Source organism: Lepus europaeus, chromosome 18 (assembly GCF_033115175.1).
Source record: "Lepus europaeus isolate LE1 chromosome 18, mLepTim1.pri, whole genome shotgun sequence".
Classification (NCBI taxonomy): domain Eukaryota; kingdom Metazoa; phylum Chordata; class Mammalia; order Lagomorpha; family Leporidae; genus Lepus; species Lepus europaeus.
Window position 1 is genome coordinate 1,751,556 of NC_084844.1, and position 14,503 is coordinate 1,766,058.

General features: G+C 58.4%; 1 protein-coding gene across 3 annotated transcripts in view; it reads right to left on the reverse strand.

Moving 5' to 3' along the window:
- The window catches only part of RPTOR (regulatory associated protein of MTOR complex 1), a 349,585-nt gene that overhangs the window by 257,677 nt on the left and 77,405 nt on the right, over window positions 1-14,503 (reverse strand). The window lies entirely within an intron of this gene.

The following is a 14,503-nucleotide window of genomic DNA, read 5'->3' on the forward strand; positions in this document are numbered from 1 at the left end:
CAGAGGGTTCTCCCAAAACAGCAGTGTCACACACACACACGCACACGCACACGCACACGCACGCGTGTCCCTGGCTGACTGCCTACTGCGGGAGTGGCTCTCAGAGGAAGTCACTCTGACCTGAAGGTCTCAGACTCGCCTGGCCTCAGGGCCGTTCACACCTTTCACAACTACTGAGGACCCCAAAGAGCTGCTGCTTGGGGGCTGCTTCTACCAGTACTTGTGGTTTGGGGAACTGAAGAGAACATTTTAAAATATATATTTTTTAGAATTATTATATTTATTTGAAAGAGAGTTACAGAGAGAAGTAGAGTCAGAGAGAGGTCGGTCCTCCATTCCTCCGGTTTACTCCCCAAATGACTGCAATGGCCAGAGCTGAGCCGATCCAAAGCCAGGAGCCAGGAGCCTCTTCCAGGTCTCCCACACAGGTGCAGGGGCCCAAGGACTTGGGCCATCTTCTACTGCTTTCCCAGGCCACAGCAGAGAGCTGGATCAGAAGAGGAGCAGCCGGGACTCAAACCAGCACCCATATGGGATGTCAGCGCTGCAGGCTGCGGTTCTAACCCACTGCGCCACAGCACCGGCCCCTAAAAATATTATTTATTCATTTAAAAATAATAACTCTTTTGTGTGTCTGAGTGCTTTAACAGAGAGAGAATCCTCCATCTGCTGGTTCCCCAAATGGCCACAACAGTCAGAGTCAGGCTAAGACAGGAGCCAAGAGCTTCTTCCAGGTCTCCCACATGGGTGTGGAGGCCCGAGCACTTGGCCCATCCTCCACTGCTTTCCTAGGCCATAGCAGGGAGCTGGATTGGAAGTGGAGAAGCCAGGACTTGAACTGGAGCCCTTATGGGAATGCCAGCGCTGCAAATGGTGGCTTAACCCACTGCGCCACCAGCCCCCAAATCCATCACATTTTAACATGAATATTTATCATGAAAAACAGAACCTGCCCCCCCAAGAAAACTTCCGTGAGTAGAGCAGCCCCTGCGGCGGCTCTGGCTGCATGTGTGAGTGGTAGAAGGGCCAGCAGAAGGCAGATGTCCCTGGCCCGGCCCCACAGAGGACCTGCTGCTGTCCTTGCTCCTTTACATGGTTTGCAATGTGAAACCGTGCCCGAGGACCGGGTGGAGTGTGTGTCCTCCAGGGCGTGGTCTGTGCCGCACCGGACCCCAAGGTCCACAGACAGTGCTTTGAGAGCACCTGTCGGAGTTGTTTGCAACAGAGATCAGAAAGCTCTCTGGAGAGGGCTGGCACGACCTCTAGACGGGAGGATACTTCCCTGTGGGCCTCTTCTCCTCCCACTGGCTGTTCCGGGCTCCAGCTAGATCTGCCATCTTGAACAGGAAACTTCAATGATCCTAGGCTCTCGTGGACTCAACTCTATCCCCCACCTGGAGCCTTCCTGCTGCCACTTTAAGCTCAAGGTCTCACCCACAGGCTCGGCTCAGAAGAAACGAGCAGCGGCGTCCCCTGCCCACCCAGAAGCGGCCACTTTCAACTCAGCCGCGGCTCTGCCTTCTTCCTCCAACAGCACGCGTGCCCTGACCTTCCACACCAGATAACACGCACGTGCCCTGACCTTCCACGCCAGATAACGCGACACGTGCCCTGACCTTCCACGCCAGATAACGCGACACGTGCCCTGACCTTCCACGCCAGATAACGCGACACGTGCCCTGACCTTCCACGCCAGATAACACGCATGTGCCCTGACCTTCCACGCCAGATAACACGCACGTGCCCTGACCTTCCACGCCAGATAACACGCACGTGCCCTGACCTTCCACGCCAGATAACACGCACGTGCCCTGACCTTCCACGCCAGATAACACGCACGTGCCCTGACCTTCCACGCCAGATAACACGCACGTGCCCTGACCTTCCACGCCAGATAACACGCACGTGCCCTGACCTTCCACGCCAGATAACACGCACGTGCCCTGACCTTCCACGCCAGATAAAACCCACGTGCCCTGACCTTCCACGCCAGATAACACGCACGTGCCCTGACCTTCCACGCCAGATAACACGCACGTGCCCTGACCTTCCACGCCAGATAACACGCACGTGCCCTGACCTTCCACGCCAGATAACACGCACGTGCCCTGACCTTCCACGCCAGATAACACGCACGTGCCCTGACCTTCCACGCCAGATAACGCGACACGTGCCCTGACCTTCCACGCCAGATAACGCGACACGTGCCCTGACCTTCCACGCCAGATAACGCGACACGTGCCCTGACCTTCCACGCCAGATAACGCGACATGTGCCCTGACCTTCCACGCCAGATAACACGCACGTGCCCTGACCTTCCACGCCAGATACACGACACGTGCCCTGACCTTCCACGCCAGATAAAACGTGGCCCTCTTTCGCGGAGGGCGGGACTTCCTTCCCTTCCCCTGCCCTCACGACAGCTCCCGAAGGCTTGACGTCACCTCCCTGGAAGGTTAGTCAGTGCTGACTCACAGGTGTGCTAAAACATCTTTTTGTGCAGTGTTTTATTCTGGAGCTTTCCCACAATGCTCCTTATTTTCCACATCCCTAACACCCAGCCTGCCCCAGTCCTTCACAAACACTGAGCCCACCCAGCGGTTTATCAGGGAGTCTCTCCCACTGCAGATGCCCTGGGAGCGGAAGAGCCAGCCCCTTGGCAGAGAGGTAGCAACTCCCAAGAAAAGGAACTCAAGAGACCTGTGGACAACACAGGCCTGGCATTCGTATGACCTGTGGACAACAGAGACCTGGCATTCATATGACCTGTGGACAACACAGGCCTGGCATTCGTATGACCTGTGGACAACAGAGACCTGGCATTCATATGACCTGTGGACAACACAGGCCTGGCATTCGTATGACCTGTGGACAACAACAGAGGCCTGGCATTCGTATGACCTGTGGACAACACAGGCCTGGCATTCGTATGACCTGTGGACAACAGAGACCTGGCATTCGTATGACCTGTGGACAACAACAGAGGCCTGGCATTCGTATCACTGGAGTCCAAGAATGAGAAACACAGCACAGAGACCAAAAGAACAGTTGAAGACAGAACAGCTGAATCTTCCCACACGTGACAGCAGACACGAACGCACACACTCGGGAAGCTCGGTGACCTGCACAAAGGATGAGTAAGCCCAGAGAACCCGTGTGAGTCACCTCGCACACACATGCTGAACCCACAGCCTAGGGCAGAGTGGGACCACATCCAACACCCCACACCAGGGAGGCTCCGGGGTCCCAACGACACCCCGGGGAGCACAGAGCGGAGTGAGGCCTCCTCCATGGAAATCATCTCAACCTGATAAACCCAGGTTATCCCGGACCACACTCAGAATCTGCACTTCTTGAGAAGTAAACCATAAGATAACAGAAGATACCGGGAGGGAGACACAGACACAGGCCCCCTGCACCAGGGAGAGAGACACAGACACAGGCCCCCTGCACCAGGGAGAGACACACAGACACAGGCCCCCTGCACCAGGGAGAGACACACAGACACAGGCCCCCTGCACCAGGGAGAGAGACACAGACCACAGGCCCCCTGCACCAGGGAGAGAGACAGACCACAGGCCCCTGGACCAGGGAGAGACACACAGACACAGGCCCCCTGCACCAGGGAGAGACACACAGACACAGGCCCCCTGCACCAGGGAGAGAGACACAGACCACAGGCCCCCTGGACCAGGGAGAGACACAGACCACAGGCCCCTGGACCAGGGAGAGAGACACAGACACAGGCCCCCTGGACCAGGGAGAGAGACACACACACAGACACAGGACCCCCGGACCAGGGAGAGACACACAGACACAGGCCCCCTGCACCAGGGAGAGACACACAGACACAGGCCCCCTGCACCAGGGAGAGAGACACAGACCACAGGCCCCCTGGACCAGGGAGAGAGACAGACCACAAGCCCCTGGACCAGGGAGAGACACACAGACACAGGCCCCCTGCACCAGGGAGAGAGACACACAGACACAGGACCCCCGGACCAGGGAGAGACACACAGACACAGGCCCCCTGGACCAGGGAGAGAGACACAGACACAGGCCCCCTGGACCAGGGAGAGACACACAGACACAGGCCCCCTGCACCAGGGAGAGACACACAGACACAGGCCCCCTGGACCAGGGAGAGAGACACAGACACAGGCCCCCCGGACCAGGGAGAGACACACAGACACAGGCCCGCTACACCAGGGAGAGACACACAGACACAGGCCCCCTGCACCAGGGAGAGACACACAGACACAGGCCCCCTGCACCAGGGAGAGACACACAGACACAGGCCCCCTGCACCAGGGAGAGAGACAGACCACAGGCCCCTGGACCAGGGAGAGACACACAGACACAGGCCCCTGGACCAGGGAGAGACACACAGACACAGGCCCCCTGCACCAGGGAGAGAGACACAGACACAGGCCCCCTGCACCAGGGAGAGACACACAGACACAGGCCCCCTGCACCAGGGAGAGACACACAGACACAGGCCCCCTGGACCAGGGAGAGAGACACAGACCACAGGCCCCCTGGACCAGGGAGAGAGACAGACCACAGGCCCCTGGACCAGGGAGAGACACACAGACACAGGCCCCCTGGACCAGGGAGAGAGACACAGACCACAGGCCCCCTGGACCAGGGAGAGAGACAGACCACAGGCCCCTGGACCAGGGAGAGACACACAGACACAGGCCCCCTGCACCAGGGAGAGAGACACAGACACAGGCCCCCTGCACCAGGGAGAGACACACAGACACAGGCCCCCTGCACCAGGGAGAGAGACACAGACACAGGCCCCCTGCACCAGGGAGAGAGACACAGACCACAGGCACCCCAGACCAGGGAGATAGACACAGACCACAGGCCCCCCGGACCAGGGAGATAGACACAGACCACAGGCCCCCCGGACCAGGGAGAGAGACACAGGCCACAGGCCCCCTGGACCAGGTGCAAAGACCCAGGAGCCCAACAGGAGCCAGAGGAGGATCTTTAAAAAGACTAACACATTATTTGAGCACTGGAAAAAGTATTTGTAGCATCTGACAGATTCCCCACAATCCATGTAGTAATCAGAGGAAGCTCATCATAGGTTCACAGAAAATTTGACAAACAAAATAGCAAATCTGTACCTACAACAACAAAACCACACAACAGACAAGAAAGGAGCCATCAGCGGCACTGGGGCATCAGACAGCTCCCCCAGCAGTCACTGTTGCTATTTGCTCTGACGCTGGCTCACCCACACGCACCTGTCCCTACGACACAGAATGAAAACCACCCAGAAAACTCAGCAACGGGGTTTCGCAGTTGGAAGGGGCCTTCACCCATATCAAAGTCATCCAGAACTTGCAAACTGGAGACTCCAGGCGTTCCGCGCGTGGCAAGTCCAGCTCATAGCTCTGGGAAAGCCTAGTGCCCAGGGAGCCCGTCTGGCTGAGGGTGACACGGTGAAACCAGGTCAACCTAACTTCTCCAGAAGAACTGGGCCAGATCTGTTATAATCAATGACTTAAGAAACTGGACGTGGACTTCATTTCCCCTTGTTCTGGGAGGAACAGTCCAAGCTGCCGGGGAATCCCTGCTGTGACTGGGACTGCAACATGACCAACGAGGCAGGGCTGGGTCTCCTACAGGCACCCAAGGACACCAGGCCCTGGTCAGGGAGCACTGCACCACCTCTCCAAGCCACACCGTGTGCACCAGCGCGGTCAGCCGCTCCAAGAACAGAAACAGTTTCCTCTGTAAGGAGACGGCTCTGCTCAGTCTTCATGGTCACCGTGCATGCCCTCTACTGACCCAGGTACAAAGACCTGCAAGCTGGGAAGGGCAGAAGCTGCCTCTCCTTGAGCTTCACCTGTGGAGAGTCCAGGCCCCTCTCCACACCACTGCCCCCAGCCGCAGTGCTAACAACACGCCTCAGCCACCTCACAGCGTCCCCGCAGAGACCCGGCGGTCCCAACCTTCCTTCCCTGGCCACACAGCAGGACGCCTGTCCAGCTGTAATCCTTGTAATAAACTGACTTTACGTTTTTCTCCCAAGAATATGACTGTTTGTAGAAGAGGAGAAGAAATGAAGGGTGAAGGCACGGGGGGAGAGTGAGGACAGTTACAACGATGCATTTAATAGGAACTATAATTACCTAAACCCCTGGATGGTGATGTAGAGTAATAACAGTGACAAGCTGATGATGTTACCGTCTGGGGTGGGGTAGATAGCGTGTGAATTATTTAAAATTGTAGTTCCAGCTGCAAAACATTTCTGTAGGGGCTGATTCTGCAGCACAACAGGCAAGGCCACCATCCGTGGCACCGGCATCCCACGTGGGCGCCGGTTCAAGTCCCGGCTGCTCCACTTCTGATCCACCTCCCTGTTAATGCACCTGGGAAAGCAGCAGAAGACGGCCCAAATGCTTGGGTCCCTGCACCCACGTGGGAGACCCGGAAGAAGCTCCTGGCTTCAGCCTGGCCTAGTGCCGGCCGTTGTGGCCATTTGGGGAGTGAACCTGTGGATGGAAGATCTCTCTCTCTCTCTCTCTCTCCCCACCCCCACCTCCACCCCCTCGACTCCCCCCAACTCTGCCTTTCAAATAAATAAATCTTTAAAAAAGAAAGTTTCTGTGCCAACCCTTCACAGGTTTCTATTTCTTTTTTGAGGGGAACCTGAGGAAGAGCCTCAGCAGCAGGGATGTCACTGCCACCAACATGCACAGGTGTAGGAGCTAAAGGTAAAGCAGACGGTAGCTGCGCCATGTGACACGGAGCTCTCTGTGCGCGTTCCTGTCCGCAAGCTGTCAGCACAGCTCTTCTGTATCTCCTGAATGGAGAATGCTACCTGAGACCGACCCATCACACCCCGGGGAGAGGGCCCATCGCACACCCCCAAAGACAGGGCCCCAACCCATCACACCCCGGGAAGAGGGCCCAGCCCATCGCACACCCCCGGAGAGAAGGCCCAACCCATCACACCCCGGAGAGAGGGCCCAACCCATCGCACACCCCCAAAGACAGGGCCCCAACCCATCGCACACCCCCAAAGACAGGGCCCCAACCCATCGCACACCCCCAAAGAGAGGGACCCAACCCATCGCACATCCCCGGAGAGAGGGCCCCAACCCACCGCACACCCCCAAAGACAGGGCCCCAACCCATCGCACACCCCTGGGGAGAGGGCCCCAACCCATCGCACACCCCCAGAGAGAGGGCCCCAACCCATCGCACACCCCCGGAGAGGGCCCCAACCCATCGCGCACCCCCGGAGAGAGGGCCCCAACCCATCACATACCCCTAGAGAGAGGGCCCCAACCCATCGCGCACCCCCGGGGGGAGGCCGAGGACTTGGCAAGGTCACAGAGGGTGCCGACAAGACTGGCACTCGGCCACCCTGGGGGGCTGCTTTGCTGCGACTTCCCTGCCCGTCGTCTCACACATACACCTCCTGACGGCCCAGTCCATCCACCCTCCTCCTCTGTCCACTTGGGGTCTGTCCAAGGTCTTTGTGACTTCACCGAGCCCCTCCTACCGCCCCGCTGGGCGCCTGCACCTGTCCAATGGGCCTGAAAAGGTGAGGAGCAGGGCCACTGGAACCCCTTCCTCCTCCCTTCAGAAGCCTGCTGGACCTGCCGGATCATGAGAAAGTGGGGCCTGAGGGCATAAGACTGGGCCCCTACGGCGCCGGCACACCGGGTTCTAGTCCCGGTCGGGGCACCGATCCTGTCCCGGTTGCCCCTCTTCCAGGCCAGCTCTCTGCTGTGGCCAGGGAGGGCAGTGGAGGATGGCCCAAGTGCTTGGGCCCTGCACCCCATGGTAGACCAGGAGAAGCACCTGGCTCCTGCCATCGGAACAGCGCGGTGCGCCAGCCGCAGCGGCCATTGGAGGGTGAACCAACGGCAAAAAGGAAGACCTTTCTCTCTGTCTCCCTCTCTCTCACTATCCACTCTACCTGTCAAAAAAAAAAAAAAAAAAAAAAAAGACTGGGCCCCTGGGCCCCGTGGTCATACAGCTGCTCCGCCTGAGTCCCATGCCTACGCTCACTTGGGGGAAATCTGCCCAAATGCATGCTGGGATGATGCACACTTTTCTGTGTGTGTCCTGCACTCCAGTGAACCTGACACTTGGAAGCCACACAGAGCACACGGCTCAGCTGTTCTCTGTACCTCTCTGCACTCTATTCAGTAGACACTTGATGGCTTATCTGTTAACAGAACTAGCCACTCAATCCAACACAAAGCTCTCTCTGTCTCTCTCAAGGACTCTGCCACTGATCAGCTGTGTCACCTTGTATACCTGGTTTCTGACGGAAAAGATACATAACTAAAAGGGCTACTTTGAAATTAGGAACAGTTTTTAATAACTCTGTTTTGCTAACCGTGGTATCATGTCTCTCTCTCTGCGCCCATAATTAGCAGCGTACGCAGTGACAGGGACGTTGTCTCGCTGAGCTCAACTAACTGAAGGCAGGGCCACAGGCCCGTGGTGTCAGAGGCCCTCGGCCCCGGCCATGACTCCACGGGCTCGACCATCCCCAAGCCAGCCTCCCCCACATATCTGCAAAGCCAGTCTGTGGCGGCATCGCACAAAATCAGGCAGCTGGAGAGATTTTCGACAGCTGTGAGGGGAGGACAAGATGCCCCATTTAAAAGGGAAGCCTCGAGGTTCACTCACAAGTCACGGGGAAGCAGGGGAGAGCGGGCGGCACACGTGCCGTGCTCCCAAGGGGAGACACCGACCTTAACCAGACAGAGAACACGGGGCTTCAAACCCCGAGCCTCCCAGGGCAGAGGTCTCTGCAGACACTGAGCCGAGCCAGGGCGTACGACAGCGAGCGGCCCAGGCTAGCTGGTGCCCGCAACACTCCCGCCATGCCCAGAATGCGACCAGCCCACTGACACCCCCACCACCCCCAGAGCTGGGCCCTGGGCTCACCCTGGCCTCTGCCTACAGCACTCTGAGATCTCCGAGGCTGCTCAGGGTCGAGCCCTGCTGGTCTCTGCTCTAGTCCACCGTGCAAGGCCCAGCTGCCAGTGCTACTGAGGACCCCAGGAGCAGGGCTGTGGATCTCAGGCAGCACTGGGCTTAAAGGTCAGCCTCCCGTTTGCACCTTGACTGACCAGGAGCCCGCGCACTCAGGAGCTATGCTGGTCGTCAGCCTGGGTGCACAGGAAGGGAGGTAGGAAATGCTGCTCCCTAAGGAATGAGAGAAAAACAAAGCCACACACCTGCGGAACAGCCCCCAGGGGAACGGCATTTCCCCGGCACTCTGGCCCCTCCTGGCACACAGCCCACGTCAGCCACCACCCGCTTCCCCAGCTCTGCACCCGGCTCATCCGCGTCCTCCTGGCTTTCAAAACCAGGAGCCCCAACGCAGCTCTCAGCGGCAGCGTTTGGGGGTTATTACTGTAGCGTTAAATGTGGGGTCATAAAACCAAACAGCCTCTCCCTGCCTCCCTGAAGACAGGCACGTGGCACGGCCAGGAAATGACAGAGCATCTTACCAGCTGAGGAGTGGGCGGGGGTGGGCAACGAGGTACACACGCAGAAAGCTCAACGCCCACTTCTGCTCCTTCCACGCAGCGGCGGTGGACAGGCACGGCCCGTCAGCCACGGCTAGAAGGAATGGCCTCCATCCCGGGGCACTCACTCCAGAGCAGCCGAGAGGTCCTCCGTGCTTGTCAGCTGAGAGCACTGCCCTTACGCTGGGCCCCAGAGTGCTCTCCCAATGGGCGCCCAGCAACAGAGTGGGGGCCCATGCATTCCTACACTTCCTGACAACACCCCCCATGCACTCAGTTTCAACCCAGCAAGACCATCTCCCTCCCCTGCGCCACACTCCCAGCTTCAAGCACAGCCCAGGGAGGGCCCCACGCTGCCTGACACACTGGGTGTTTAGCACATCGCAGACAGCTACCAGAGGCTCTCAGCTCGGACAGAGCAGCTGCCCACAAGGCAGACACAGGTGAGGGCGTGGCGGGGCAGGCCACGAGGCTCTCAGCTCGGACAGAGCAGCTGCCCACAAGGCAGACACAGGTGAGGGCGTGGCGGGGCAGGCCACGAGGCTCTCAGCTCGGACAGAGCAGCTGCCCACAAGGCAGACACAGGTGAGGGCGTGGCGGGGCAGGCCACGAGGCTCTCAGCTCGGACAGAGCAGCTGCCCACAAGGCAGACACAGGTGAGGGCGTGGCAGGGCAGGCCACGAGTGTGGCATGAGTGCTGCACCCCTCCTCCAGGCGGCCATGCACAAACTCGGAGGCCCAAGCTCCTCCACTCAGTATCTCAGAGTACAGGGGAGCTTAGAGTGCAGTGGGCGAGGTCCGGGGTCTGGGGCTAGTTCTGAACATACCCCCCAAAATGCTCATGTTGGGCTGTCACCCCAGGTGACAGCATGCTCAAGGCACAGGCACGGGGCCCTCAGGGAAGGCTCAGGACCTTAGGAAAGGGCTGAGGGGACCCCGCAGGGCCCTCTGTCCCCTCCACCACGTGAGGACAGCCTCTTGGAAAGCGAAGCCAGGCCCGAACCTGTCAACACCGCGATGCCTGGCTGCCCAGCCCCCAGGACTGTGAGAAAGGGATCTCCACGGTTGGTGTCGAGTGCTTTGTCAGCGCGGCCAACAGCCCAGACAGCTGGGTGGAGGGGCTGCGGCGCGGCGGGTGTCATCAGACAGGGACCCCAGCATCTGTGAATCTCGGTATGCGTGGACGGTCCTGGAACCAGTGCCCTACGGAAACCAGGAGACAACGTGTGAATCCCATCACCAGAGCTGGCCGAGCCTAAGACCTGGGCACGGCTGAAACCCCCTGGTGAACATCCTGCAGCCAGTCAGATCTGCTCTAGCGCAAAGGGAACCGCGTTGGCATGGGAGGCACAGGCAAGTTCCGCTGGGCTCACAGCCTGCGCCAGGAAGAGAGAAAGGTGCACCTGCAGAGGCGTGCCCTGGCCAGGGCACCGGACCCGGGCTGAGGAAGACAGGCGCTGTGGGGAGGTGGTGCAGAACGGAGTCAGAGAGCACAGCCACAGAGACAGCAGAGTGGGCTCACACAGGAGCCATCGAATTCAGCAGGGACAAGGGGTACCAAGGTTCTCAGTGTCAGAGAGGGGCTTAAAGTGGGGAAAGCCCTGCTGGGCTGGAACGGGGGCATGAGTGTAAAACAGGGTTTTTAATATGGACACACAAATACCAGAGACAGTGCGTGCACACGGAGAAGCGTGCGCACACCGCACACAGGCATCCCTCGCTCGGCCCAGGGAGGGCAGCAACACAGAAGCTGCGATAGAAACCCCAGGCACCCAGACTCCAGTTCTACAGCCACATCCCACATCCCTCGGAGAGTCAGCTGGTTCCACAGGTGGGGCAAGAAGAACCAGGCAAGACAGGAAGGAGGCAAGAGCTCTGAGAAGCATGGAAGCAAGAGAGGCGGCCATAGCCGCCACAGCGGATGCTGCCCACCACCTGGAGGCCGGAGGGCTCAGCACCAAATGGTGACACTGGGCTCGGATCCACGGAGCAGGCAGGAGAGCACAGCTCGACAGGAGGAGGCAGCAGCCCTGCCAGTCTCAGAGCGAGCCTTCCGAGAGCGCGCGGCACTACAGAGGCTAACTTCACAGGAAGTCTGGCAGCGCCCACTTCATCTAGCACAAGAAAGAGCTGCAGGCCCTTAATGGGATAAATCAAAGCCAGGCGCGCCCTGCGCTGACGCCACGGGGAGACAGCAGCTCTCCTCTGTGATGCTCCTGCCGAGGAGGCACAACCTCAACTGCACCACAAGGAAGCCCTGGCGACGTCTGACAAACAGCCCGCGGTCTCCAAAGCGGCAGGCCTGGGGCCCGCTCCGGGTCCAGTGAGACAGGCATCGCGGCCGCGCGGCCCGGGCCCAGCTCCCTGTGCTACAAAGGAAGCCCCTGGGACAATGAGCAAAGCCCGAGGCGTGCACAGCAGAGAGGGGTCCCCGGACTGCCCCACATTGTCGCCTGCTGTGGGGTCCTGGGAGAGAAAGTCCCACGTGCAGGAAGCACACAGCACAGGCTTTGCTGGCGACGGCAACCACAGCTCTCAGCGAGTCAGAAACACTGCTTAATTCTGTTCTTGTATCTTCTGAAACTTTTCAAAATAAAAAATAAAACATGGGCTGCTGGATGCCACTGCAAATTTGCTGAATCAAACTAGGATTCCCTTTTTCTCTTTTTAACGTTTTTATAAATTCATTTGCGAGACAGCTGGGTCACTCCCGGAAAGCCCCCAGTGACCCGCGGGAGTGGGGGGGCTGAAGCCAGGAGCTGGCAGTTGGGAACTGTCCCACAGGAGTGGCAGGAAGCCAATCATTTAAGCTCTCACCGCGGCCTCCTGAGACAGCGTTGGCAGGAAGTGGAGACGCGGAGAGAGCTGGGGACGGCCCACGGACACGAGATGCAGGCGCCCGAAGTGCTGTCTTCCCCACTAGGCCAGGCGACCACCCAGGATTCTGTCTTACAATGCATCGTTAAAGTCACCGGACTGAGACGTTTTCTTAGCATCCAAGCGGCCATTTTCAACGTCGAAGAAGCACACGCCCGCTGACCTCCATGCCCAGGTGAAATTACTGCAAAGGGTTACGTTCCCAAGTGGTAGAAAATTTTACAAACTGCAACACAGGGCTCCGAGTTTGCTGGATCCTCACACAAACCTTCTCTATTCACATTCACGCCACGTGCGGCCTCTGTGGGGGTGGAGGAGTGGTGAGGGTGGGGGTAAAAGAGCCCTCGAGACTCTAATAAGGCTGAGGCTCCTTGGCCCGGGATCGGCACGTCGGTGACGCCGTACACAGATCCCCAAAGATCCGGCGGCCCTAGGAGCACACACAGGATTCTAGGTAGGAAGCCTCATTCTAAAAAACCTAACGTAAGAGTAGTTAAAGAGGGAGAAAACAGAAAACAATTGATTAAACTCAGCTGTGACAAGCGATAAATGAAGTGGAAACGGTCGGCAGTGCCTAATAAGAAGTCAATTCCAACAGCATGGTCACCAGGGAGAGCAGCGAGCCAAGAGCAAGTCTAACAAAATCGGCCGTGGAAAGCAGCTTCTGTCACCGGACATGGAGGACAAAGGGCCTAAGCTGGGGACAGGAAGCGGTGAGATAAAGACAGCTGTCCTAAGACACCCCCAAAGCGCGAGGCAGGCAAATAAAACAGGGAAAATAACTCCTTGCTTCAACTCAGATTAGAATAATCTGTAAATTTTGTTAAAGAAATAAGAGGAGTGGGGGGAGACAGAACTTGGTTTGTGGTACAGCAGGTTAAACTGCCACTTGTGCTGGTTCTAATCCCAGCTACTCAGCTTCCTCATGACCCAGCTCCCTGCTAACACACCAAGGAAGGCAGCAGATGACAGGCCAAGTGCTCGTGCCCGACGCCCATCTGGGAGGCCAGGAGGGAGCTCCAGGCTCCTAGCTTGAACCTAGACCAGCCCTGGCTGCTGCAGCCATCTGGGAAGTGAATCAGCAGGACAGAAGATCGATCTCTCTCTTGCCCTCTCTATAAATACGCCTTTCAAATAAATAAATAAATCTTTTTTAAAAGGTGGGGGGGGCCCTGCACACCCATGGGAGACCAGGAGAAGCACCTGGCTCCTGGCTTCGGATCAGTGCGGTGCGCCGGCTGCAGCGGCCATGTGGGGTAAACCAACGGCAAAGGAAGAGCTTTCTCTCTGTCTCTCTCACTGTCCACTCTGCCTGTCAAATAAATAAATAAATTAATTAATTAATTAAAAAAAGGTGGTGGTGGGGGCTTCTGCTTAGGACCGAGAAAGCTGGCAGGACGTGACAGAGTGTTGTGGCGACAATTTCTCTTGTGCTCGGTAGGGCCAAGACGGCAGGGCAGCCAAGCAAACGGAGTTCCACGAGACAAGACCCAGCAGCCACACAGCACTGCCTCCACCCCGGGAAGATAGGAGAAAGCAGCTAAAACGGCACTGAGAGCGCAGAGCCCACTTTGGGAGACCCTGGGTGTCTGCGAGAAAGCACGAGGGGGGCTCCCCTTGGCAGCACAGGAGAGGGAGAGCTGCAAGCCCCACTGTCCCTGCCCATCTTCTCAGAAGCCAGAGCTTCTGCGACCAGCAGAGACACAAACCTGGAGGGGGGGGGGGGCAAACCTCATCCCAGAACACCCTCCCAAAATGGGTCAAAACGTCCAGAGCACAGAATTCTGCGCTGACGCCGGGCTGAGGTCAGCCACGGCCAGGGCAGGGCCTCCCAGGGCCGACAGACAAGGCGCTCCTCTGTGAGCCCAGCACGCAGCACCTAGCAGTGGAAGTGCAACGGCAGGGGAGGGGCAAGGGCAGGGCGCCACGCCGTGGGACAGGTGTGCAGGTGGACAGAGGCCCCAGAAGACCAGCCTGGCATGCTGCACCCACTCCAAACACACAAGGGCGCTGGCTCTCTGAGCAGGCTGGCCAGGGTGTGGTGTCGATGATGCAACCAAAGCCAGATCCAGGCACAGCCATGATGGTGCTCAGTAGACGTGGGTGAT